Consider the following 25,351-nt stretch of genomic DNA (forward strand, 5'->3'; position numbering starts at 1 on the left):
GGAGCGGCATCGCTTGAAGCTGGCTTGAGCTTCAATAAAGTTGCCTTATTTTCCCATTGAGGAGATGCTTCGCCTGCCCATCTCCTGGTCCATGGGGAGGGACGGGAATGAGGGATGGAGGGCAGGGAACCGTGGGAAGCAGGAGCTGGAATCAACCAGGTTGGGAAAGACCTTCAGGAGCATCAAGTCCAATATTGCCCCCCCATTAGAGCATGGCATGAAGAGGGAGGGGGGACAGCTTCCATTAGACCAGGTTGCTCCAAGCCTCATCCATCCTTCTCCATCCAAGCCATCCCAGTGTCCCAGCACCCTCACTTCCTTACCTCCAACCTAAACTTCCCTCTTCCAGTTGGAATCCATCACCCCAGCTCCAATCCATGCTGAAGCCTCCTCTCCACACCCAAATAATGAAGCAGAACCCAAACTTCCATGGTTCTGCTTCATCCCTGCATCCAGCTGGAGCATCCCGCTTCCAGGCTTGGGATCTTCCCTTAGGACCTCACAAGCTTCAAGGCTGTATCCATCCCAGCACCAAGCACCCGTCCCAGCTCCCAACACCCATCCCAGCACCCTTTGGACCTCTCCCAAATGCCAGCACTGGGGTTCCCATTGCCAGGAGCAGGGACTGGGGCCAGGGCTCACCCTTGTCCAGCTGGCTGGGTCCCTATTCACCCCTCATCCCATGAAGATCCCATGAAGATCCCATTAGGACCCCATTAAGATCCCATTAAGTCTCCATTAGGATCCCATTAGGACTCCATTCTTATCACATTAATATGCCTTTAGGACCCCATTAGGATGCCATTAGGACCCCATTAGGATCCATTAAGACCCCATTAAGTTCCCATGAGGATCCAGTTAGGACCCCATTAAGATCCCATTAGGATGACATTAGGACCCCTTTAGGACCCCCATTAAGATCCAATTAGGATCCATTAAGGCCCTATTAAGATCCCATTAGGATCCCATTAAGATCCTGTCATGGTTTAAACCCAGCCATGCAGCTCGTTCACTCACTCCCCCCCTTCCTCCCTCCCCCTACTCCCAGAGAGACAGAGAGGTGAATCGAAAAGAATGCAACTCCCCCCGGTTGAGGTAAGAACAGTTTAGTAACTAAGGTATAACACAAATCACTGCTGCTACACCAATAGTAGCAATGGTAAAGGAAATAACAAGGGAAGAAAGTACACCACCTCTCCACCCGCCGACCGATAAATCGCCACCCCAGCCCGACCAAGCACCGACTGATACCCAGTCCAAAGCCGCAGTCCTCGCCCTTCCGGGTCACTCCCAGTTACATCCCGGGCATGACGTGCTGTGGTATGGAATACCTCTCTGGGCAGTTTGGGTCAGGGGTCCTGTCCCTGCTTCCTCCCAGCTTCCCTCCTCCCTGGCAGAGCATGAGGCTCACAAAGTCCTTGGGCAGAGCAAACATTAGAGCAGTAACTAAGAACATCGGTGCTATCAGCGCTGTTCCCAGGCTGAGAGTCAAAACCACAGCACTGCAGCAGCTACCAAGAAGGAGAAAAATGACTGCTACTGCTAAACCCAGGATGGATGATCCGTTTGTGGGATGCTCTGAACACCTATGGGATGCTCTGCTTGTGGGATGATCTGAATCCCTATGGGATGCTCTGCTTGTGGGATGCTCTGAATCCCTATGGAATGCTGTGAATCCACATGGGATGCTTGCTTGCGGGATGCTCTGGAGCTCCCTTGTGCCACCAGCTACTTCCTAAGATCCCTGCATCAGGGAACACCCACCCTGCAGCACAGAGATGTGGGATCATGGAGTCAATCATGGAATCATGACAGAGCACTGGAACAGGTTGCCCAGGGGGGTTGTGGAGTCTCCCACATTGGAGATATTCAAGGCCCGCCTGGACAAGTTCCTGTGTGATGTACCCTAGGTTACCCTGCTCTTGCAGGGGGGTTTGACCAGATGATCTCTTGAGCCCCCTTCCAACCCTTGGGATTCTGGGATTCTGTGTGATTCTGTGAAGGAACCTTAAAGCTCATCCAGCTCCAACCCCTGCCGTGGTCAAGCACGCTTTCCATGGAGCAGAATGCTCCAAGCGCCATCCAACCATGCCCACTTCCAGGAACACCGTACAAACCCCATTCCTTCTGCACCAATCCCTTTCTAAGCTCTTCTTCCCTCCCCTTCCCCGCCCCCCCCCGCCCATTCCCTGGATTCAGCACCATTTGAACATCCAAAGGGCTGCTGAGCCCTTTCATCCATCCTGTCCCAATACTGACCACACGGGCAGTTACAAACATGAGGATTTCTACACCTAAAATAGCACTTGTCAGCTGAGAAACTTCTGAGAAAATGCTGATAAAGTCACGCCGAGGCTCTGCTCTGCAGCCACCATCTTCATAGCTGTGAGTGCAGGCCCTGAACCTCTGTTACCCCTGACATCCCTCATGGCTATCGGAGCTTTCGCAGAGCGGCTCCATGCAACCCCTGCAGTGGCCCAGAGCTGAGGCCTTGGAGCCACAGGGCTTCACCCAGAACACTCAGCCCCAGCACCAGGAACAGGGAAATGCATTTGAATGGGAGGGGATGGTGGAAATCTGAAGGGAAATGAACTGGTTTTACCCTGGGAAGTCTCCCCTACCCTGTCACTGCCTTTTCTCTTCTGACAGTGCCCCATGCCCGGAGGCAGCAGATGGATTTGAGTAAAGTAAATGATCCTGCAGCAGCTTCTTCTCTGTGGTAAGTCCTGCCATGGCAGGAATGAAGGGGAATGAAAGCAGCTTTCTGGCTGCTCCAGCTCTGGGATGGCTGCTCTGTGCCTGGAGCAGGAAGAGCTCTTGGGGAGCTGTTGTGCTGGAGTGGGGAGATGGGATGGCCTGGGGGGGCTGCAGAGCTCTCCGGGTGTCCTGGGCAGGAGAGCAGGGGACACGGGGGTCCCTGCAGGGAACTGCCCTGCAATGGCCCAGGCTGGGGCTGCCTGGCTGGGAGCAGCCCATGGGAAAGGTCTGGGTGGGCAGGGACTGGACAGGAGGCAGCGTGTGCCCTGGCAGCAAGGGAGGAGAGCAGCATGGCGGCTGTATGAGCAGGAGCACGGCAGGAGAACAAGGGAAGGGATGCTCTGGAATGCTCCATCCAGGCTTCACATCCCCAGTTCAGGAATGCTACTGGCAAGCTCCTTCCTTCCTTCCATGGGGAGGAAGAAGCACCTCCCTTCTCCTCCCCATGGTGCCTGCGGGGAGAGGCTCGGGAGGAGAAGGGAAGGGTGATGGGGAGCTGAGATCTTGGGAAGGGAAGGCTGATGGGGAGCCGAGATCTTGGGAAGGGAAGGGTGATGGGGAGCCGAGATGTTTGGAAGGGAAGGCTGATGGGGAGCCGAGATCTTGGGAAGGGAAGGGTGATGGGGAGCCGAGATGTTTGGAAGGGAAGGCTGATGGGGAGCTGAGATCTTGGGAAGGGAAGGGTGATGGGGAGCCGAGATCTTGGGAAGGGAAGGGTGATGGGGAGCCGAGATCTTTGGAAGGGAAGGCTGATGGGGAGCTGAGATCCTGGGAAGGGAAGGCTGATGGCGATTGGCTGCCTGTACCAGCAAGGAGGACATGGAGGATCCAGAGCCAGGCCCCTCCCCATGGTGCCTGGTGGGAGTACAAAAGGCAGGGGGGGATAGCGACAGAGGTGAGGTTCAGCCAGGACAGGAGGAAGCCTTGTTGCCATGGGCTCAAGCAAGTGCTGCATCTGTGCAGGCTGTGCAGTCTCTGGCCTTGGGGAGTTCCAGCTCACACTGAATCAAGCCTTGAACCGTGTGCTCTGACCCTGCTCCTGATGGGTTGGACTTGAGACCTCCTGGGGTCCCTTCCAACCTCTGTTCTCTTACGTTGTTGGCTCTGACCCTGTACCCCATAGGAGAAGCAGGACAAGGTGGGTTTGTGGTGGTTTAGGGTGTTTTGGGGATGTGTTAACGTGTTTTTGGGGTGGTTTTGTGTTGATTTGGGATGGTTTTGGGCTCTGACCAAGTATTCCATAGGAGAGGCAGGACAAGGTGGTTTTGGGGTGTTTTACGTTTCTTTTTGGGGGTGGTTTTGGTCTCTGACTGTGTATCCCAGAGGAGAAGCAGGGTAAGGTGGTTGTGGGGTGGTTTGGGGTGGTTTTGGGACTGTTTTGAGTATTTGACCCTTTATACCATAGGAGAAGAAGGGCAAGGTGCTTTTGGGGTGGGTTTGTGGTGGATTAGGGTGTCTTAGGTGTTGTTTTGGGGTGGTTTTGGTCTGGTTTGGGGTTGTTTGGGGCCTGTTTGGGGGCTCTGAACCTGTATCCCATAGGAGAAGCAGGGCAAGGTGGTTTTGAGGTGGTTTACTGTGTTTTGGGGATGTTTTAGCGTGTTCTGGGGCTCGTTTAGGATTGTGTTGGGGCTGGTTTGGGGCTCTGACCCTTTATTCCATAGGAGAAACAGGAGAAAGTGGTTTTGTGGTGTTTGAGGGTGTTTTTGGTGTGTTTATGGGGTGGTCTTTGTCCCTGGCCCTGTATCCCATAGGAGAAGCAGGACAAGGTGGTTTTGGGGTGGTTTTAGGGCTGTTTTGGGGCTCTGCCCCTTTACACAATAAGAGAAGCAGGGCAAGGTGGTTTGTAGTAGGTTTCAGGAAGTTTGGGGTGTGTTTGGGGCTGGTTTGAGCTGTTTTGGTTCTCTGACCCTGTATCCCATAGGACAAACAGAACCATGTGGTTTGGGGGTGTTTTGGGGCTCTTTTGGGGGTGTTTTTTCCTGGTTTTGTGCTGTCTTGGGTGTTTGACCCTCTATCCCATAGGAGATGCAGGACAGGGTGGTTTTGGGGTGTTTTAGGACGTTTTTGGAGTGATTTTGGCCTCTGACCCTGTGTTCCATAGGAGAAGTAGGAGAAGGTGGTTCTGGGGTGGTTTTATGGTGTTTTGCGGCTCTGATCTGTGTCCTATAGGAGAAGCAGGAGAAGGTGTTTTTGGGGTGTTTTTTTGTGTGTTTTGGGCTTCTTTTGGCTCTCTGACTGGAATCCCATAGGAGAAGCAGGACAAGGTGGTTTTGGGGTGGTTTTGGGTGTTTTTGGTGAGTTTTAGGATGTTTTTTGGCTGTTTTTCTGCTGGTTTTGGCTCTGACCTTGTAACCCATAGGAGAAGCAGGACAGGGTGGGTTTGGGTGTTTTAGGGTGGTTTGAGGGTGGTTTGAGGGTCCTGACCCTTTAGACCATAGGAGAAGGAGGGCACGGTGTTAATGGGGTGGTTTTGTGGTGGTTTTGGTGTGTTTTGGGCTCTTTTGGGGCTGCTTTGGGTCTATTTTGGGGCTCTGAGCCTGTATCCTATGGGACAAGCAGGCCAAGGTGTTTTTGGGGTGTTCTGGGGTGGTTTGGGGTGGTTTTATGTTGATTTTTGGCTCTGACCAGGTATTCCATAGGAGAAGCAAGGCAAGGTGATTTTCTGGTGGTTTAGGGTGTTTTGGGGATGTTTTAGCGTGTTTTGGGGCTGGTTTTGGTTTTGTGTTGGCTTGGGGCTGGTTTTGGGTTCTGACCCTGTATCCCATAGGAGAAACAGGAGAAGTTGGTTTTGGTGTGTTTTGGGGGTATTTTGGTGTGTTTTGGGCTCTTATGTGGCTCTGACACTGTATCCCATAGAAGAAGCAGGACAAAATGGTTTTGGGGTGTTTTAGGCTATAGTTTGAGTGGTTTGGGGCTGGTTTCGGACTGATTTTGGGATGTTTTGGATCAGTTTTGGGGCTCTGACCATCTATGCCATAGGAGAAGCAAGACATGGTGGTTTTGTGGTGGTTTAGGGTTGTTTTGGTATATTTTAATGTGTTTTGGGGCTGGTTTTGGGTTCAGACCCTGTATTCCATAGGAGCAGCAGGACAAGGTGGTTTTGGGGTGTTTTACGGTGTTTTGGTGGTGTTTCTGGTTTGATTTTGGCATCTGACCCTGTGTCCCATAGGAGAAGCAGGCAAGGTGGTTGTGGGGTGTTTTGGGACTGTTCTGGGTCTCTGACCCTTTATACAATAGGAGAACCAGGGCAAGGTGGTTTTGGGGTGGGTTTGGGGTGGATTAGTGTGTTTTAGGAGTTTTGGTGTAGTTTTGGGCTCTGCCCCAGTATCCCATAGGAGAAGCAGGATAAGGTGGGTTTTAGTGGTTTTGGGTGTTTTGGGGTGGCTTAAGGGTGTTTGGGGTGCTTAAGGTGTTTTTGGTGTGTTTTAGGGTGTTTTTGTGGTGTCTTTGGAGTGGTTTTGGGCTTTGACCCTGTATTTCATAGGAGAAGCAGGAGAAGGGGGTTTGGGGATGTTCTGGGGCTGTTCAGGGGCTTTGATCTCCACCCCACAGGAGAAGCAGGAGAAGGTGTTTTTTGGGGTGGTTTTGAGGCTGTTTTGGGGCTCTGAGCCTTTATTCCATAGGATAAGCAGGGCAAGGTGGTTTGGGGATGGGTTTGGGCGAATCAGGGTGTTTTAGGAGTGGTTTGTGGGTGGTTTTGGGCTGATTTTGGGCTGTTTTAGTGCTCTGACTCTGTATCCCATAGGAGAAGCAATACAAGGTGATTTTGGGTTGTTTTGGGGGTAGTTTTGGGTGGTTTTGGTGTCGTTTCAGGCTGGTTTGGGGTGGTTTTGTGGCTGGTTTTAGGCTGTTTGTTGCTGTTTTGGGGCTCTGCCCCTCTATCCCATGGGAGAAGCAGGACAAGGTGGTTTTGCAGTGGTTTTGGGGCTCCCCATGGCCGTGCCCTGCCCCATGCCCATGCCCTGCCCCATGGCCATGCCCCGCTCACCAAGCCAGGTTTCTCTGACAGCTCCAAGAGCCTTTCCAGCAGCAAGGACAGTGTCAGCAGTCTCTGGGGGTCCTCAGCGCCCTCAGCACCACCAGCACTGGAGGCCATGGGCTAAAGGCAAACACAGGCATTGAGACCCCATCGAGCCTGTAGGGCTCATGGGAGGCCATCAGGGCCCTTTGGGACTCACAAGCAAGTTGGGGATGGAGGTGTCCTGGGTGCCCTGGAGCATCCTCAGCAGCTCCCATAGGGCCTCCGAAGTCTCAGATGTGGTCAGGACCATGTCCCACATGTAAACGTCAGCGCTGGAAGGCAGGGCGCTGAGTCAGCATGGTCCATGCATCCCATGGGATGTCCTGTGGGGGTTAGCGGTGGTGCTCCCCATGGGGTGGGATGCAGGGACCCGCTCCTCAGGGATGCCACAGCATCATGGAAAGGGCCTTAAGATCATCCAATGAAAACTCCAGTGCCATGGGGTGGGATGGAGGGACCAGCTCCTCAGGGATGTCATAGCATCAGAGAAAGGGCCTTAAGATTATCCTATTCCAGCCCCAGTGCCATGGGGTGGGATGCAGGGACCTGATCCTCAGCATCATAGAAAGGGCCTTAAGATCATCCATTGCCGTGGGTCCTTGGGTCTGGTGGCCATAGGGACCAAGCCCTCAAGGCTGGTACCTGTTTCTCAAGGGCACATTGAGGACCATGCCGATCATGAATGCCCTCGGGTCCTTGATGGCCATCAGGATGAGGAGCCCTTCCATCCTGCGCCACGTCGCTTCCAGGCTGCTATTCTGCAGGCATTCATGGATGCTCCTCACGGCGCTCGGCATCTGGAAGCGGAGCACGGGTGAGGATGGTGCTGAGACCGCGTTCCCCATCCCTCTCTCCTGCTTTGGGTACCCAAGACCCCTCCTAGGTTTGGGATGGGGGAGGAAGGACTGAAGGGGATGGGAATGCAGCCATGGGGCACCCACCTCCGCCAGCCAGAAGTCGAGGTCCCTTGTGACCAGCTCCAGGATGTCCTCTGGCACCCTCCTGTCCAAGATGCTCGAGTCCTTCATGGCCTCCATGACCATGCAGATCATGTCCCACAGGACACAGTAGGAAGCTCCCATAGGACACAATGGGGAGCTCCCATAGGACGCAATGGGAAGATCCCATAGGACACAATGGGCTGTTGGTGGCACCCGTTGAGCTTCTCCTCCCCCAGCATCCCAAATCCTTCTCGTCGGGGCTGCTCCATCCCTTCTCCTTGGTCTTGGAATTGCCTCAGGAGCAGGAGCTGGTTGCGCTCCATGCGCTGCTCCAGGTGGGATGGATTCCCAATGATGTGCTGTGGGTCCATCACTTGAGTGCCCTCGTTGGCTCTTCCATGATTGTGGAATGGCGGACGTTCCAGTTGGGTCTCCATGAACCATCTATGGGCTTGGAAGCCCCTTTGCAAAGGGATTTGGGCTTTGGATTCACTCCTGGAGCTGGGAACCTCCTTGTCTCCAGGTGCTGTGGGATGGCCTCAGCTTCCCAAGTGTGATCCCAAAGTTGCTGTCATACACCCCACATTCCAATCATAAGGATTATCCCAAGGGCCTCTGTTGCCCTTAACTGCATCCAAATCCTGTGGGCTGGAATCTCTAAGCCCTGCTCCCTTTCCCGGTGCCGTCACCTTGTCTATGGTTCAGGTTTCCTAAAGGGATAATCTGGGATTTGGGAGCAAGAAACTGCCCATGGGAACAGGAAACTGCTGGTGTTGGGGTGATTTTGGGGTGCTGAGGTTGGTTTTGGGGTGTTTTGGGGTGGTTTTAGGGTGGTCTGGTCAATGCGGCCAAGGCCTAGGAAGGTACCAGCCCCCCCCAAACTGCACCCTCAGCATGGGGTTGGCTTTGGGGTGTGTTTGGGGGTGCTGTGTTGGTTTGGGGCTGCTGAGGTTGGAGTTGAGGTGGGTTTGGGGTGCTTTTGGCATGCTGAGGTTGAGTTTGGAGTGGGTTTGGGGGTGCTGTTTTGATTTCGGGGGTTTAAAGGGGTGGCTTTTGAGGGTGGTTGGGGGTGTTTTGGGCTGGTTTTGGGGGTGTTTTGTGCTGTTTTGGGGGTGTTTTGGGCTGGTTTGAGGGATGTTTGGGGCTGGTTTACGGGTGTTTAGAGCTGTTTCAGAGGTGTTTTGGTCTGGTTTGGGGGTGTTTCGGGCTGTTCTCAGGGTGTTTGGGGCTGTTTTGTGGATGTTTTGTGCTGGTTTGGGGTGTTGTGGCGGTGTTTTGGGGTGTTTTGTGCTGGTTTGTGGATGTTTTGGGCTGTTCCAGGCTGGTTTTGGGGTGCTGACGTCCCATTCCCCCAGTGCCAAGGGCTGTGTCCCTGTTCTCCTTCATGGAGCCGGTGCTGAGCCCCGACACCCCCCAACCCCCGGAAAGGCCATAGGGGGGTGCCCCCCCATCGGGTACAGGGACCCCCCTATTTGGGGACCCCCCATGTCCCCCTTGTACGTGGGGTTGGGACACATGTGGGGCTGGAACCCCCTGCCCCCAATATGGGGAAACCCCAGGGCCCCCTCCCCCATTGCCCTTTGCCTCCCCCAGAGCACCCCCAGCCCTGAACCTACCCGAGAAGGTGCCGCAGCTCCACAGCGACCACTGGAGGGTACCATTTCGGGGTGGTTTTGGGGTAATTTGGGGCTATTTTGGGTTCTCTCTGGGTGCCACCCATAGGAGAAGCAGGACAAAGTGGTTTTGGGGCGTTTTGGGGGTGTTTTGGTGTGGTTTTCGGCTCTGACCCTGTATCCCATAGGAGAAACAGGAGAAGTTGGTTTGGGGGTGTTTTGGGGGTATTTTGGGGTGGTTTCAGGCTGGTTTGGGGCTCTGACACTGTATCCCATAGGAGAAAGCAGGACATGGTGATATTTTAGTGGTTTTGGGGAGTTTGAGGATGGTTTTGGGGTAGTTTTGGGCTCTGCCCCAGTATCCCATAGGAGAAGCAGGATGAGGCGGTTTTAGAGCAGTTTAGGTTGTTTTGGGGATGTTTTAGGGTGTCTTGGGGCTGGTTTTAGTCTCTGACCTTGTAAATCCATCAGAGAAGCATGAGAAGGTATTTTTTAGCATGTTTAAGGATGTTTTGGGGTGTTTGAGGGTGGTTTTGAGGTGTTTTTGGAGTGGGTTTTGGCTTTGACCCTGTATCCCATAGGAGAAGCAGGACAAGGTGGGCTTGGGCTGCTTTGAGGCTGCTTTGAGGTGTTTTGGTTCTCTGACCCTGTCGTGAACCACGTGGTATGGGGAGGTTTTGGAGTGGTTTGGGAGTGTTTTTTGTCTGGTTTTGGGCTGTTTTTGGTGGTTGACCCTGTATCCCATAGGAGATGCAGGACAGGGTGGTTTTGGGGTGTTTTAGCAGGTTCTTGGGGTCATTTTGGCCTCTGACCCTGTATCCCACGGGAGAAGAACAAGGCGGTTTTGGGGTGGTTTTATGTTGTTTTGCAGCTCTAACCTCTGTCCCATAGGAAAAGCAGGACAAGGTGGTTTTGGGTTGTTTTGGGGCTGATTTTGGTTGATTTTGTGAGTTTTAGAGTGTTTTGGGGCTGTTTTTCTGCTGGTTTTGGGCTCTGACCCTGTATCCCATAGGAGAAGCTGGAGAAGTTGATTTGAAGTCTTTTAGTGTTGTTTTGGCAGTGGTTTTTGGTGGTTTTGGGCCCTGACCCTGTATTCCATAGGAGAAGCAGGACAAGGTGGTTTTGGGGTGTTTTTTGGGGTGTTTTGGTGTGGTTTTGGGCTCTGACCCTGTGTCCCATAGGAGAAACAGGAGAAGTTGGTTTTGGGGTGTTTTGGGGTATTTTGGGGTGGTTTCAGGCTGGTTTGGGGCTCTGACACTGTATCCCATAGGAGAAGCAGGACAAAATGTTTTTGGGGTGTTTTAGGCTGGAGTTTGGGTGGTTTGGGGCTGGTTTTGGAGTGTTTTGGATCAGTTCTGGGGCTCAGACGATGTATGCCATAGGAGAAGAAGAACAAGGTGGTTTTGGGGTGGTTTTGCAGTGCTTTAGGGTGTTTTTGTTGTGGTTTTGGGGTGTTTTGGTTTTGGGTGTTCTTGGGCTGGTTTGGGGTTGGTTTTGGGCTGTTTTGCAGCTGTTTTGGGGCTCTGACCCTGTATCCCACAGGAGAAGCAGGACAAGGTGGTTTGGGGCAGTTCTGGGGTGTTTTGGGGGTATTTTGGGATGGGCTTGGGGCTGATTTTGGGCTGGAGAAGCAGGACAAGGTGGTTTTGGGGTGTTTTAGGGTTTTTTTGAGGTGTTTTGGGGGTGTTTTTGGTCTCTGATCCTTTATCCCTTTGGAGAAGCAGCACAAGGTGCTTTTTGGGTGGGTTTTGGGTGGTTTTGTGGTGGGTTTGGGTGGTCTTTAGGGTGTTTTTGGGGTGTTTTGGATCTCTGACCCTGTACCCCCTAGTAGAAGCAGGACAAGGTGGTTCTGGGGTGTTTTTGGGGTGGTTTAGGATGTTTTGTTGATGTTTTAGTGTGGTTTTGGGCTGGTTTTGGGCTCTTTTTGGGGCTCTGACCCTGTATCCCGTAGAAGCAGGACAAGTGGTTTGGTGTGGGATTTTTTGGTGGTTTTGTGTATTTTGGGGGTATTTTAGGGTGTTTTTCTTCTGTTTTGGTGATGGTTTTGAGCTCTGACCATGCATCCTATAGAAGAAGCAGGACAAGGTGGTTTTGGGGTGGTTTTGGTTGTTTTTGGGTAGCTTATGTTGCATTTTGTTGCTCTGACCCTGTATCCCATAGGAGAAGCATGAGAAACTGGTTTTGGAGTGGTTTTGGTGTGTTTTGGGGGTGTTTTGGTGGCTCCCACCCTGTATGCCATAGGAGAAGCAGCAGGGGTTGGATTTGGGGTGGCTTTGTGTGGTTTTGGTGTGCTTTTGGTTTGGTTTGGTTTGATTTTGGGGTCTGACCCTGTATGCCGTAAGAGAAACAGGACAAGGAGATCTTGGGTTGTTTTGGGTTATTTGGGGGCTGTTTTGTGGCTGTTTTGGGGCTCTGATCCTGTATCCCATAGGAGAAGCAGGACAAGGTGGTTTTGGGGTGTTTTAAGGGTTTTTATGGGGTGTTTTGGGGCTCTGTCCCTGTATCCCATAGGATGAAGCAGGACAAGTGGGTTTCGGGTGGTATAGGGTGTTATGGGAGGTTTTGAGGCTGTTTTGGGGTGGGTTTGGGCTGGTTTTGGCTGGTTTGGGTCTCTATTGGGACTCTGACCCAGTATCCCATAGGAAAAGCAGGACAAGGTGTTTGGGGAGGTTTTTTGATGCTTTTGGGCATTTTTGGTTCAGGTTTGGGCTTTGAGCATGTACCCTATAGAAGAAGCAGAACAGGGTGATTTTGGCGTGGTTTAGGTGTTCTGGGGGAGCTTATGTTGCTTTTTGTGGCTCTGTGCCTGTATCCCATAGGAGAAGCAGGAGAAGGTGGCTTTGGGCTGGTTTTGGCCTGTTTCGGGGTTCTGACCCTGTATCGCATAAGAGAAGCTGGATAAGATGGTTTGGGGGTGCTTTGCTGGTTTTTGGGTGTGTTTTGGGATATTTTGGCGGTATGACCCTGTATAGCAGAGGAGCAGCAGGAGAAGGTGTTTCTCAGGTGGTTTTCGTGGTGGTTTTTGTGGGGTTTTTGGTGTGGTTTTGGGGTGTTTTAGGGTGTTTTTTGGACTCTGACCCTGTGTCCCATAGGAGAAGACGGACCAGGTGGTTTTGGGGTGGGTTTTTTGGCTGTTTTTAGGGTGATTTTGGGCTGTTTTGGAGTTGGTTTTGGGCGCTGACCTGTAACCCATAGGAGAAGGAGGACAAATTGGGTTTGGGTGTTTTAAGGTGGTTTTGGGGTGTTTTGGGTGGTTTTGGAGCCCTGACCCTTTATACTATAGGAGAAGGAGGGCACGGTGCTAATGGGGTGGGTTTGGCTTGGTTTTGGGGTGCTTTTAGGGTGTTTTGGGCTCTTTTGGGGCTGCTTTGGGTCTATTTTGTTGCTCTGAGCCTGTATCCTATACGACAAGCAGGGCAAGGTGGTTTTGGGGTGTTCTGGGATGGTTTGGGGTGGTTTTGGTGTGGTTTTGGTCTCTGACCATGTATTCCATAGGAGAAGCAGGACAGGGTGGTTTTGTGGTGGTTTAGGGTGTTTGGGGGATGTTTTAACGTGTTTTGGGGCTGGTTTGGGGTTGGTTTGGGCTGGTTTTGGGCTCTGACCCTGTATTCCATAGGAGAAGCAGGACAAGGTGGTTTGGTGCTGCTTTGAGGCTGGTTTGAGCTGTTTTGGTTCTCTGACCCTGTATCCCATAGGACAAGCAGAACCATGTTGTTTGGGGGTGGTTTGGGGGTGTTTTGGTGGTGGTTTTTGTCTGTTTGGGGGCTGTTTGGGGTTTTTGACCATCTATCCCATAGGAGATGCAGGACAGGGTGTTTTGGGGGTGTTCTAGGTGGTTTTGGGGGTCATTTTGGCTTCTGACCCTATATCCCATAGGAGAAGTAGAACAAATGGTTTTGGGGTGGTTTTGGGGTGGTTTTATGCTGTTTTGGGGCTGTGACCTGTACCCCATAGGAGAAGCAGGAGAAGGAGGTATTAGGGTGGTTTGAGGTGGTTTTGGTGTGGTTTTGAGCTCTGACCATGTATCCCATAGGAGAAGCAGGACAAGGTGGTTTTGGGGTGTTTTGGGGGCTGTTTTGGGGCTCTGAGCCTTTATACCATAAGAGAATCTGGGCAAGATTATTTTGGGGTGGTTTTGGGGTAGGTTTGGGGCTGGTTTTGGGCTCTGCCTTTGTGTTGTGTAGGAGAAGCAGGACAAGGTGGTTTTGGGGTGTTTTTGGCCTCTGAACCTGTATCCCATAGGGGAAGCAGGACAAGGTGATTTTGCGGTGGTTTAGGGTGGTTTTACGATGCTTTAGCGTGTTTTTGGGCTGGTTTTGGTTTGGTTTGGGACTGGTTTCAGCGTGTGACCTCGTATCCAGTATGAGAAGCAAGACACAGTGGTTTTGAAGTGGTTTTGGGGTGTTTTAGGGTGTCTTTGAGGTGATTCTGGGCTCTGACCCTGTATCCCATAGGAGAAGCTGGATAAGATGGTTTTGAGGTGTTCAGGGTTTTTTTGAGATGTTTTGGGATACTTTGGGGCTCTCACCCTGTATCCCATAGGAGAAGCAGGACAACGTTGGTTTGGGGTGTTTTAGGGTGGTTTTGAGGTGTTTTGGGGTGTTTTTAGTCTCTGACCCTTTATCCCTTTGGAGAAGCAGGGCAAGGTGTGAACCCGTTGTGACATCATGGCCACCATTATCACAGTATCACAGTAAGTTAGTGATTGGAAGGGACCTCAAAAGATCATCTAGTCCAATCCCCCTGCCGGAGCAGGAACACCTAGATAAGGTTACACAGGAACGGGTCCAGGCGGGTCTTGAATGTCTCCAGAGAAGGAGACTCCACAACCTCCCTGGGCAGCCTGTTCCAGTGTTCCGTCACCCTCACTGAGAAGAAGTTTCTTCTCAAGTTTAAGTGGAACCTCTTGTGTTCCAGTTTGTACCCATTGCCCCTTGTCCTATCATTGTTTGCCACTGAGAAGAGCTTGACTCCATCCTCGTGACACTCCCCCTTTATATATTTATATACACTAATAAGGTCATCCCTCAGTCTCCTCTTATCCAAACTATAGAGACCCAGCTCCCTCAGTCTTTCCTCATAAGGGAGATGCTCCACTCCCTTAATCATCTTAGTTGCCCTGTGCTGGACTCTCTCCAGCAGGTCCCTGTCCTTCTTAAACGGAGGAGCCCAGAACTGGACACAATATTCCAGATGAGGTCTCACCAGGGCCGAGTAGAGGGGAAGGAGGACCTCTCTCGACCTACTAACCACCCGCCTTCTAATACAACCCAGGATGTCATTGGCCTTCTTGGCCACAAGGGCACAGTGTCGGCTCATGGTCACCCTGTCGTCCACCAGGACCCCCAGGTCCCTCTCACCTACACTGCTCTCTAATAGGTCATTCCCCAATCTATACTGGAACCTGGGGTTGTTCCTGCCCAGATGTAGGACTCTACACTTTCCCTTGTTATATTTCATCAAGTTATTCACCGCCCAACTCTCCAGCCTGTCCAGGTCTCTCTGGATGGCAGCACAGCCTTCTGGCGTGTCAGCCACTCCTCCCAGCTTAGTGTCATCAGCAAACTTGCTGATAGTACACTCAATTCCCTCATCTAAATCATTGATGAATATATTAAATAATACTGGTCCCAGTACCGACCCTTGAGGCACTCCACTAGATACAGGCCTCCAACTAGACTCCGCCCCATAGATTATAACTCTCTGGCTTCTCTCCTTCAGCCAGTTCACAGTCCACCTCACTACCCGATCATCCAGACCACACTTCCTCAATTTAGCCGCAAGGATGCTGTGGGAGACCGTGTCAAACGCTTTGCTGAAGTCAACGCAGACCACATCCACCGCTCTGCCATCATCCATCCACCGTGTTATTTCCTCATAAAAGGCTACGAGATTGGTCAAGCATGACTTCCCCTTGGTGAAGCCATGTTGACTGCTCCTCATACCCCTCTTATCCTTGATATGCCTTAAGATGGCCCCAAGGATAAGGTGTTCCATCACTTTCCCAGGAATGGAGGTGAGGCTAACCGGTCTATAGTTACCCGGGTCCTCCTTCTTGCCCTTTTTGAAGACAGGAGTGACATTTGCTTTCCTCCAGTCCTCAGGCACCTCTCCCGTTTCCCAAGACTTGGTAAAGATGATGGAGAGCGGTCTAGCAATGACCTCTGCCAGTTCCCTCAGCACCCGCAGGTGCATCCCATCTGGACCCATGGATTTATGGATGTCCAGATTGCTCAACTGGTCTTTAACCCATTCCTCATCGACTAAGGCAGACCGCTCCGTTGACCTATCTCCATCTGAGGTCTCAGTGGTACAGGGCTCTTCACGACTGCCTCCGGCAGAGTAGACAGAGACAAAGAAGGCATTCAGTAACTCTGCCATCTCTGTATCTTCTGTCACCAGGGCACCCGTCCCGTTCATCAGCGGGCCTACATTGCCTCTGGTGTTAGTTTTATCTGCCATGTATTTGAAAAAGCTCTTTCTGCTGTCCTTGACCCCTCTCACCAGCTTTAATTCCAAGGAGGCCTTAGTCATCCTAGCTGCTTTCCTACATCCTCTAGCAGCAGCCTTATATTCTTCCCAAGTGGCCAGCCCTTCCTTCCATGACCTGTAAACTCTTCTCTTCCACTTGAGCATACCCAGCAATTCCCTATTTAGCCACGCAGGTCTCCTGACCCTCTTCCTTGACTTCCTACGTGTCGGGGTGCTCCGATCTTGAGCTCGGAAAAAGTAGTCCTTGAACGTCAACCAACTATCTTGGGCCCCTTTCCCTTCAAGCAGCCTAGCCCATGGGATTTCCCCTAGCAATTGCTTGAACAGGCCAAAGTTTGCCCTGCTAAAGTCCAGGGTTGCGATTCTACTTGCTATTCTACTGACCCTACCACACAAGATCCTGAATTCTACCATCTCGTGGTCGCTGCAACCAAGGCAGCCCTCAACCTTCACTGCTTCGATCAGACCCTCCTTGTTAGTGAGGATGAGATCCAGCAGCGCTCCTCTCCTGGTTGGCTCATCCACCATTTGCATGAGGAAGTTATCATCCATACACTGGAGGAACCTCCTGGACTGCGGCTGGGTTGCCGAGTAGTCCTTCCAGCAGACATCAGGGAAGTTAAAAACCACCACGATGACCACGGCCTGTGACTGTGAGGCCGCTCTCAGCTGCCTGTAGAAGGCCTCGTCAACTTCCTCACCCTGATCCGGTGGCCTGTAACAGACCCCCACAACAGTATCGCCCCTGCCAGCCTGCCCCTTAATTCTCACCCACAGACTCTCGACTCGCTCATCATCTGTCCCCGGACAGAACTCAACGCACTGTAGCTGCTCTCGCACATAAAGAGCAACCCCACCACCCCGCCTGGCTGGCCTGTCTTTCCTGAAAAGGACACAGCCCTCCATGACTATATTCCAGTCATGTGAGCTGTCCCACCACGTCTCTGTAATTGCCACCAGATCATAGTCTCCCGACTTAACACAGGTTTCTAGCTCCTCCTGCTTATTTCCCATGCTGCGCGCATTGGTGTACAGACATTTCAGGGAGCGAGCTGAGCACACCGATTTCACCCTAGGATTACAGGAGGCCTCCCAGTCTTCACCAATTCCGGAGCGCTGTCCCACTGAGGCAAGCCCAGCTACAACCCCATCCCCCTTCGAATCTAGTTTAAAGCTCTCCAAATGAGCCCTGCTAATTCGTGCCCCAGCATCCTTTTACCTCTGTGCGATAAACCTTTCCCACATGCCATTGTCCAGACTGGTGCCCTATAAAACCAGCCGTTATCAAAGAATCCAAAGCCCTGCCTGCAGCACCAGCCTCGAAGCCAATCGTTTATGGACTGAATTTTCCCATTCAGTCCTACATCATCAATAGAAGATGGAAGGAGCGAAGAGAAGATCACCTGAGCCCCAGAGTCTTTCACCATCCGCCCCAAGGCCCTGTAGTCTTTCTTCCTCTCCCTCAGACTGCGGGAAGCAGCTTCCCCCTCACCCGTCTGGAAGACCAGCAGCGGGTAGTAGTCTGTCGGGCGCACCAGGTTGGGGAGCGCCCTGGTGATATCCCTGATCCGGGCTCCAGGCAGACTACACACTTCCCTATGATGAGGGTCAACTCTGCATATCGGGCCCTCTGTTCCTTTCAGAATGGAATCACCCACTACAATGACCCTTCTTTCTTTCTTACCAGAGGCAGTCTTGAGGTGCGAAGTCGACCGCTTTTTCCTATGTGGCCTTGGAGGTGGGCCTTGCACCACATCCTCACCTACCTCTCCTTCCAGATCCAGGGCCTCAAACCTATTACAGAGGGACACCTGGGGAAGCGGGGCAGGAAGGGAGGAGGGCTGCCCACGACGCCGAACCGGAACTCGCTTCCAACCCTCCTCATCTTTTTGGTCCCCTACCTCCGGGCGACAGCTACATGACAGGGGCTGTCTCAGGCCATCCCCCTCTCTCTGAGAGGGCAGGGGGTCCATCCCCTTTTGGGGGGTATCTCCCTGGAGCCGTTCCAACTGCCCAGCCAGGGAGTTACTCCAGCAGTCGATCTCCCTTTCACACTCCCTGATGCTCCTCAGCGTCTCAACCTCCTCCTTAAGTTCAGCCACCAAGCTAAGCAGATCTTCCACCTGCTCACACCTCACACAGGTGGAATGCTGTCCTCCCTCCCCCGGCAGTAGCAGGCTCTGGCACTCCCTGCATCCAGAGACCTGAACAGCCACAGTTAGGGCCGGGGTCTCTGTCTGAGTTGCTACAGCCCTTTTACTGCTAGCTCTCTTTCTGGAGGCGACCATACTGGTCAGCAAAACGATCTACGTGTTCTTCCCTGGGCCTGGTGGGCAGCGACGTGTCGCTGTCCTCTCAAAGGCTTTTTCAAGTCAAGGGGCAGGGGAGTGGTCGCCGTTCACCATGGGAACGCCCCCCGCCACGTCACCGCTCTCTCGCAAGGGCTGCTGGAACTTCGGGAATCCGGAACTGTTGGGAAATGTCGGGAATCGCGATGCCTCTGCGCTATCCCCTCTGATTTTCCTGATCTCGGTAGAACCTCGATATCGCTGTAGCGTGCCGGCTGCGGCTCTAGCTGGGCTAGCTCCAATCAGCTGACTGTTGCAGAGCTGAAGACTGATGTTTCAGTGCTTTTTGGATCCAGCCCTTGGGGAGCACGACTGGCCTGCAGCTGTGGGAGTCCTGGCCTAGGGATTGACGATAAACCCCTAAGCCTGGCTCTGAAAGGTCGCCCGCTGTGTAACATTTAGAAGAGCCTCAGAACGTTATTTCAAGGAGTATTTTTATTCTTTTCCCCACAGGAAAAGCAAATATCTAAGCTGCCATGAGAAAAAAGCCCCGTTCCTGACTCTCCCCTGTGCATGGGGATTCATGAACTGTGGGGATGCGGTGGGAGGAAGCATGAGAGCAGAATGGCAATGGCACTGTCGCCTTTAATTCAGTAATGTCCCAGAGCCAGGGAGGATGCTGGAGGCACACGTGGGGCAGCTGCACATAACCCTGGGGTGCTTTATGAAGGTGAGAGCTGTTGACAGAAGAGATTCACACCTCCTTGTGTGGCATTACCCTCTCCATTTAGGACTGTTAACGCTGAATTCTCTCTCCTTAGGCTCACCGCTCCTCTCTTGGGACCAACCCAAGGGGCACAGAGTGTGCAGCTGCAGGTGAGCTCAAGGGCTGCAATAAGATTCCCAAAATAGTGTTCAATGCACACGCCAAGGGCTGGCTCCTGCATCCGTCACCACTCATAACTCCCTTCTGAGATAAGAGGTGCTTGACCTGAGTGACGATGGAATAGTCGACTGGAAGCCACGCACATTTTACTCCATCCTTCAAGCTATAATTGCCCCTGGCAGTGCTTACACCCGGGTTAGCCTGCCCTCGGGCTCCACCAGCATGCATCACCCATCACCAGAGCTGGAGCCTCTGGGCCACTCACCAGCACGCAGGCTGCTCTCTCCGTCTTTCCAGCCAAGACAGTTTTTACCTCGACTCTAAAGAGCAAAGTGGAGACAAAAGAAATGGGTAACTCCTGCTTCTTTGTTAATACTCCTGCTTCCCTTCTCTTACATCTCCTTCTCGACAGGCTGGAGAAATAGGCTGACAAGAACTGCAAAGGTTTAACAAGAGCCAAGTGCAAGGAGCTGTACCTGGGAATGAAAAGCTCCATGAACCAGGAAATGTTGGGGAATAACTGTTTGGAAAGCAGCTTTGCAGAATAGGATGCGAGGGTCCTGGCGGACACAAAATTGAAAGGAAGATGGCAATATGCCCTTGCTACCGAGAAGTTAAATGGTCTACTGGGTTGAATACACCAAACCCAGTGCCCTCACAAGAGGAAGACCAGCAACTCCAAGAGCTCCTCTGCACCCGCAAAGACATCACACCACCAGTAATGCTCGAAGGCAACACCAGAAGTGGCCAAAGGAGCCGGGCCAGCAGCAGGGCCACTCGCTGACCCTGCGGGACCAGGAGTCTCCATTTTTCACCCAGAAACCTTCCTCTCTCTGTTATTAAACACTTGAACATCCCAGAAAGCGTCTGGCGCTGCTGTCCAAGCTTCCAGCTGAGGATGAAGCAGTGGCAAATACAATGGAGAGCCCATGGCGACAGCCCCCAGCCACGCCCTGTGACGACCCCAGCCACGCCCTGCAACGTCCCCCAGCCACGCCCTGTGACGTCATTCCCCCCCCCCCCATTGTGACCTTGCTGCTCGCCCTGCTCATATTCCACCCAGGTACTCCCATAGGGCAGTTGCTGTGGGAGACGGCTCTGAGGAGCTCTCACAGGAGCACGTGCAGCAGCATCACTCAGCGCCCCAGAGGAAGGTCTTTCTGGACTGCCGGTGCCAGCAGCACCCGGGGTGCACCAACCCTGTGCTATGGATGCACAGTGTGTGGGGGGCTTCCCAGCCTCTGCCTGGGTGTTCCTTTTCCGCAAGTACCCTCAGCTGCTGCTCTTGCTGCAGGCCTGGGTCTTTCAGGAGATGAAGCAGTTCTTTGGCGGGCGCAGCTTGAAGGCATACCTGATGACACGCATGATCCTGGACGCGCTGCCCGCCTACGGCCTGGATGAAGGTTTCCTGGATGCGGTGCTGCGCCCCGACCTGCGGAGCCACACGTCGAGGTTCGTGCGAAGGCTCCTGGAGGCCACAGAGGAGTGCGCGGAAGAAGTGCTGAAACTCATGATCCACGAGGACTCCTGTGCTGGCAGCGGCTTGGGGAAGAGCCCCAGAGCCAGCGAGTGCTGGTCTGAGTTCAGCTGGTGGCAGGAGGGCAGCCCTGTGTTCAGCACCAGCTGGAGGGCGTGCCATGAGCGACGCAAGGGCAAGCTCGTGGTGAGGATCACCTCCTCCGGCAGCCAGCACAGAGGTGAGTGGACCGTCACCACCAGCGTGACCCGCTCTGACCGCCCCGAGCCCAGCCCCAGCCCCGCTGCCTGCACGCTGGGGACCCCTGTGCCCAGAGCAGCCCCCTCCGGCAGCGCTGCTGCAGCGGACGCAGACGCGCTCCCGAGCACCTCGACCGCTGCCGTGCAGGGGGGTCCTGCCTGTGTCCCCGCTCCCATCCCAGCGGAGCAGGAAGAGGCGCAGCAGGAGCCAGGGCAGGCTGTGCCCGGGGCCTCTGCTCCCCGCTGGGGCAGGGCCGGCTCCAAGCGGAAGAGCAGCAGCTCTGAAGACTCCGCTGCACCCCCCAAGAAGCGGCCCCGCCACTGATGATCCAAGGCGACACCAGCAGTGGCCAAAGGAGCCGGGCCAGCAGCAGGGCCACTCGCTGACCCTGCGGGACCAGGAGGCTCCATTTTTCACCCACAAACCTTCCTCTCTCTCTTATTAAACACTCGAACATCCCAGAAAGCGTCTGGCGTTGTTGTCCAAGTTTCCAGCTGAGGATGAAGCATCATCCTACCCTACAGCCCCCCCTTCACACACACTTCATCCTTCCTGAGGGTGCTTCAACACAGGGCCTTTCCTTGGAAGGTGTCTCTTGGTACCTCAGTTCCAGACACAGCAGCTGGAACAACTTTTGTGTCCTTTCAGAGAGGAAAAACGAAAATGAAATGAAGCTGCTCCTCTCACAGGGGAGAGGAAGCTGTGACTTGTGCAGTTGCAATCCTGCCCCAGGAAGGTTTACTCTTTCTCTGTGACTTTCCCCACCTGCAGTCGATTTAATCAGTTCTGGCTGTCCCAAGGACTTGTAGCAGTGGTGTGATGCTGTTTCTCTGCAGTTTGCAGAAGGGGAGAGCTCTGTCTGGACACTGTCCTCAAGGAAGCCATGCCATTAGAGTATCTTCTATATAGGCCAAGTCAGAGCCCCACGGGATCAGGGCTTTTTGGGAACAAGTGGTGCACAGGGGATTAACAGACTGCCCCTATGTCAGGCGGTGCTGTTCAACCTGCCTGGGCTCGGGAAGCATCGCTGCCACCAGCGCACAGAGCCTGGGCAGGGTGTGGGTGCCCAAGAGCCAGCAGTTTCGGGCTTCCTTCCCTCCTCCTGCACAGCCCGCTCTCAGGCCCCCAGTGGCAGGCATTATGGCCCCCCCATGTCTGGGGAGGACTTTCAGACGTGTCCCCATGTCCCCTCAGCTCCCCGCTGCCGTTCTAACCAGCAAGTGTCGAACAAAAGCCTCCAGAACCCGAGCACAGCTTTGGCAGAGCCAAGCTACCCAACCGAAAAGCTGCCCCCCATGGCTTCCCTCTGCCCAGGCACGCTTCCTGCCTAGGGTTTCATTGTCCCTGGGGCACTGCTCGGTGCACCTCTGACACAGCTGGCCTCCAGGTACAGGGCCCTGGCTCTACAAGCCCCTGGGTGCTGCCCTGGCAGCTCTGTTGCCCTGGGTGCCCAGCACTGTGCTTCCTTCTCCTCTTCCATCCTCTCCTCTCCACCCTCCCCAGCAGAGCTGTGCAGCCATGGCAGGGCACACTGCCAGAGACCAGAAGGTGCAGGGACCACAAAGAGCAGGGCTGCAGCCGAGCTGCTCTAGCAAAGCCCTGGGAGAGGGCTGCCCTTCAGTAGGACTGAAACTCCTCTGTCCTGCAGTGTTCTTGCCCTGCCCCACCAGAGCTCATCCCCCGCTGAGTGTGTATTTCACAGCCACCAAGGAAAGACCCTCAGTGTCAGACACCGTGCTTTGCACACAGGTCTTTACTGATCAGATGGAAGCACTGCTGGTAACAGCCTGGCTGCCCGGCGCTGCTGCTTGGGATCCTGGAGGAGGCTTTTGCTGGACATCAATCTTGGGAGCCTCTGGGCCTCAGAGGCTTTCCTGGATCCCGCCGCTGTGCACCGGATCTGCTCCCCAGAGCTGAGGAACTGAACAGAAAGCTCCGTAGCCTCGTGCAGAGAGAGGTGCAGAGCAGCACTACAGGTCTAGTCAGGACACATGGGGTGAGATCTTTACCCCAGAACTCGTCTGGTTCTATCAAAGTTCATTCTTGGTTGGGATGATGGTCAGAGGGAAGTCAGGGCCAGTCGCTGCTGTCCTGCAGACATCTAGTTGGTGGGCTATAGAAGTATTACATAGCAGGCAACAGCGTACCATTGAGTTCATTGGCTGTTTTCCCCTAAAATCAGATCCCCTTGAGGTATACATCAGACTTCCCATCTCCCGCATTACCCACCAAGTATATCCCGCTCTCGGAGCAAAAGCAGTCCCACGAGTGGGTTTGCCTTTACCTGAAGCAGGAATAACCCAGACTGTCTTCCCCAGCAAACTCTTTACGTGCACCACAGGAACTCTGTCCCCCTCTACAATATGTAAAAGTTCTGACTGGCCTGGGCCAGCCCTGGTGGCAGATCCTCTGGCGTTGAGCAACCAGGTGGCCTGTGGTAAGTGAGTATCCCAATGCTTGAAGGTTCCCCCACCCATTGCTCTCAGTGTAGTTTCTAACAGCCCCTTGTACCTTTCGATTTTCCCAGAGGCTGGTGCATGGCAGGGGATGTGATATACCCACTCAATGCCGTGCTCTTTGGCCCAAGTGTCTGTAAGGTTATTCAGAAATGAGTCCCATTGTCTGACTCAGCTCTCCCTGGGGTGCCGTGTCCCCACAGGATCTGTTTCTCAAGGCCCAGGACAGTGTTCCGGGCAGTGGCGTGGGGCACAGCGTACGTTTCCAGCCATGTGGTGGTTGCTCCCACCATGGTAAGCTCATGGCGCTTGCCTCGGCGGGTTGGAGGCAGTGTGATATAGTCAATCTGCCAGGCCTCCCCATATTTATCCTTCAGCCATCATCCTCCATACCAAAGAGGCTTTAACCGTTTGGCTTGTTTAATTGCAGCACATGTTTCACACTCATGAATAACCTGGGCAATAGTGTCCATTGTTAAGTCCACCTCTCAATCACGAGCCCATCTCTTTGTTGCATCTCTGCCCTGATGGCCTGAAGTGTCATGGGCCCACCGGCCAAAAATAATTCCCCTTTATGTTGCCAATCTAAGTCCATCTGAGCCACTTCAATCTCAGCAGCTTTATGCACTTGTTGGTAGTTCTGGTGTTCCTCAGTGGCCTGACTCTTGGGTGCATGGGCAACTACATTGTATACCTTCACCACCAGGCTCTGCATCGGGGCAGTGATATCTTGCCACAGTGCAGCAGCCCAGGTGGGTTTGCCTCTGCGTTGCCAGTTGCTCTGCTTCCATTGCTGCAACCACCACAATAGGGCATTTGCCACCCTCCATGAGTCAGTATAAAGTACTAGCCGCTTCTTTCCAACCTGAGCATCCCTGGTTCACTTGGAACCCCTCACCCCTTGTCCCATCGCTGAAGGTCCCTCCATGTCCTCCTTATGTTGAGGATGCAGCATTAGCAAAGAGGATGCAGCCCAGGCCATGGGGGGTGTTTATGGCTCCCATTGAGCTTCTCAGCCCCAAATCCATCCCATCTCCCCCCAGTCCTGACCCCCTTTGTGTCCCCACAGCGGGGGCATCGTTCCCATCTGCCCTGCTTGTGAGATGCTCTGAATCCCTATGGAATGCTGTGAATCCCTACGGGATGCTCTGCTTGCAGGATGCTCTGGAGCTCCCTTGTGCCACCAGCTCCTTCCTAAGATCCCTACATCAGGGAACATCCACACTGCAGCACAGAGATGTGGCATCATGGAGTCATGGAGTCATGGAATCATGGGATGGGTTGGGTTAAAGGCACCTTAAAGCTCATCCAGCTCCAACCCCTGCCATGGGCAAGGACAATTTCCATGGAGCAGAATGCTCCAAGCTCCATCCAACCATGCCCACTTCCAGGAACACCACACAAACCCCATTCGTTCTGCACCAATCCCTTTCCAAGCTCTTCTTCCCTCCCACCCCCCCCCCCCCCCAATTCCCTGGATTTTGGGTGCTTTTGAGGAGCAAAAAGCAGCAGTTTTGGGATCAATGTGGGATAAATCCTCACCAGGGACCTTGCTCCATGGGGATGCTGCATCTGCTCCCTGCATCCCACATCCTTGTGGTCCCTTGGGCACCTTCCTGGTCCTTTTGGGGGGCTCCCATGTGCCTGTTTGAGCCTTTGGGTGCCCCCCATCTGCTTCCACTGCCCTTTGGAGTACCCCCATCCACATTTGGGTGCTCCCCATCTGCTTCCATTGCCCTTTGGGGTGCCCCCATCCACCTTTGTGTCCCCCCCATCCATCTTTGGGTGCCCCCCATTTGCTTCCATTTTCTTCATCCCACAGAGCTCCAGAGCATCCCATAGGGATTCAAGTCATCCCAAGCCCATCAGACCCCCCCCATCTCCCCATGGAACACCCCATGGAACCCCCCATGCCCCCCCCCCCATGGAACCTTCCTCTCTATGACATCAGCCCCAGCACCAAGGGACCTGCATCCAGCACCCTAGGGCAGTTGCGCTTTGGGCACAGTGGTGGTAGCAGCTCCTTGGTGGCAGCAGCTCCTTGGTTGCACCTCCTTGGTGGCAGCATCTTGGTGTCATCCTCAGTGGTGGTGGCAGCTCCTGTGTGTCACCCTCAGCGCTGATGGCAGCAATGGCTTTGCTCCATGTCCTCATCGTGCTGTCATTGCCCTGGCTCGTGC

General features: G+C 53.6%; 1 long non-coding RNA gene across 1 annotated transcript; it reads left to right on the forward strand.

Moving 5' to 3' along the window:
- Positions 1-9,356: 9,356 nt before the first annotated feature.
- LOC133216121 (uncharacterized) lies at positions 9,357-13,412 on the forward strand. Its single transcript, XR_009726562.1, has 3 exons — positions 9,357-9,478; positions 11,520-11,540; positions 13,323-13,412. It is a non-coding gene; the product is annotated as an uncharacterized LOC133216121 (long non-coding RNA).
- The last annotated feature ends 11,939 nt before the right edge of the window (positions 13,413-25,351 follow it).

The sequence above is a fragment of the Neopsephotus bourkii genome, unplaced genomic scaffold, assembly GCF_033783945.1.
Source record: "Neopsephotus bourkii isolate Nb327-2 ecotype Australia unplaced genomic scaffold, CSIRO-AGI_Nbou_v1 NB_1028, whole genome shotgun sequence".
NCBI lineage: Eukaryota > Metazoa > Chordata > Aves > Psittaciformes > Psittacidae > Neopsephotus > Neopsephotus bourkii.